The sequence below is a fragment of the Haliotis rufescens genome, unplaced genomic scaffold (genome assembly GCF_023055435.1).
Source record: "Haliotis rufescens isolate VD_foot unplaced genomic scaffold, xgHalRufe1.0.p SCAF_17, whole genome shotgun sequence".
Lineage (NCBI taxonomy): Eukaryota > Metazoa > Mollusca > Gastropoda > Lepetellida > Haliotidae > Haliotis > Haliotis rufescens.
This window is the reverse complement of record NW_025963857.1, coordinates 9,991,769-9,993,977: the sequence shown is the minus strand read 5'-3', so window position 1 is coordinate 9,993,977 and position 2,209 is coordinate 9,991,769. Positions and strand designations below refer to the sequence as shown.

The 2,209-nt window shown below is 41.4% G+C and overlaps 1 non-coding gene across 1 annotated transcript; it reads right to left on the bottom strand.

Moving 5' to 3' along the window:
- Positions 1-1,212: 1,212 nt before the first annotated feature.
- Trnaa-ugc lies at positions 1,213-1,284 on the bottom strand. Its single transcript has one exon. It is a non-coding gene; the product is annotated as a tRNA-Ala (tRNA).
- Positions 1,285-2,209: the final 925 nt, after the last annotated feature.

Below are 2,209 nucleotides of genomic sequence, written 5' to 3'. Positions count from 1 at the left end.
GTCATATAGCTGGAATATAATGTTGCTGAGTGCGGCGTTAAACAAAAAACAAACAAATCATGGAACACGCCAGCATGGGATATGATCGATGATCGATGATCGGAAGTCATGTTTATATCGACGTCAAAGGCTATCCGCTACTTGAGCCGAACTGGGCCTGGCACTGAGAGGAGTGGGCAAGACCTTCCAAAAATGTCATTGGAAGATTGATTCTGACCATGCCACGCGGTATAGACGAGAGTATGAGCATGGTCCATCATTGATCAAGGGGGACACGGGTGGCCCAGTCGTATAAGGCGCCGCGATTCGCTGTGCAGAGTTGCGTCCTTTGGGCACGCCAGAAACCTATGATTGTGGGTTCGAATCCCGGTTCATCCCGATTATGTTTCAATGTTGGTCAGCACCATACCCGTGCTCGTGGGTTTCACCGACGTTGTAAACGTCTGAGACCTGCATCACTTCGGGCTTTCCTCCCACATTAAGCTGAGACGCCGTGATAAAACTGGAATACTGTTAATAGCGGCGTTAAACCCAACTCACTCATTCATCAAGAAACCCCGTTGTCTTTCTTAGTTTTTGCACCCTTACAAGACACCGTTCTGTACATTGTCATGTTACACCTCGTCCTGTTTTAAAAAAAAAATTATTCACCCTTTTTCTATCATTATCTGTTATTTTTTAACATTCCCTATTCTTTATTAGAGAGTGTATATACTGGGCGGTGCCACACATTTAAATGTATTTGGGTCACAACGCAGGACGCCTCATCTCTTCTGTGGGTATCAGTAGCTTCCAAACGTAACAGTAAATGTTTTGGATTTGTTCTGAAAAATTATGTTTCGAAATAAAGGTCCCAAATATAAATATTTTACTGTTTTGAACATGATTTTTCGCGTTTTTTTTTTATCAGTTATCACGTGAACTCTAACTTTGTAATCAGTCAATCAGCGTCGAGACTTCTAAATTGTCGGTACGGGTGAGTAAAAAATTCAAAGCAGCTGCATCACATGATTTCTTTGACTCTCCGAAAGTAGAAAGAATACAGTGGCTCCATAATATTGTTGTGGATATTTCACACACCCTGTGGACCAGGTGTGGAAGCGAACGCAGTGTGGTATCCTTTTTGTGTCAGATTTTAGAGACATTTAGTTGTGGAACAAGAAGTGTATGTGGTATTTAATATTACAAGCGTATAAAAGAAAAAAAGTATGGTGGAGATGCCGGGGATCGAACCCGGGGCCTTTCACATGCAAAGCGAACGCTCTACCACTGAGCTACATCCCCAACTCTGATAGTGAGGGGTATCTAAGGCCATTTATAGTTCTGCTCAATAACCTCTGACACTTCAGTCGTAATACACCGGTTTCTAACGCACTTTGTTGTAAATGTTGTGATGGACACATTAGTTTATGTATATGTGTAGTTTGTGTCAAATTCATTTGCAGTCATATGATATAGTAAAGTACGTTCTGTAGAGTTCATGTGTGAAACGCTGCAAGGAGTTTTAGTAACTGGGTGATCGCGCAACTAAACAACGATACCAGTTTCTGCTAAGCTCTCCTTCAGTGCGCGCCTCCGTGGATTCCCTGGGAAGAGCTCGGTATCCTGAAAATGTGGACTGGTCTTCTTCTTGTCATGTGCGTACGCGGTAACACAATGTTGAACCACAGAAATTACAGTTGCCTCCCGTGGATATTTTTTTTTTATAGAAAACAGTTTTAATTAGAATCATGAAAATACAAGTTGGGGACTAGTGATACTTGTACAAATATTTGCCCCTCCCCTGTCAAAGAAAGTTAACTACGGCCTTGAACTTAGACAGTTGTACCGAGTGTAATTTGGAGAAATGCAAACTGCTTTGCTGAAGACTCACAGACAATGACTTGATTATTGTGAAATAGACTGGGTTCCTAAAAACCTAAACTAGAAGACAGCTAAATCGCACTAAGCTTGCGTCGCGTGCCAACAGTGGAACCAGTTTACTTGTGAAACAAGAGAGAAGTCAACAAATTATTTCGATACTCTTTATTCAGCATTCATTCAACACTCTAGTCAATCAAGTTTGCCATTCACATAATTTGTATAAACATAATTTGTATAAACATGCTACGCTGTAAATATGCTTTGTACACCCCCATGGTCCCATACAGCTCAATACAGTTCATGACAAACACACTGGTCCACACATCTGTCATTTATCTATCCCCTT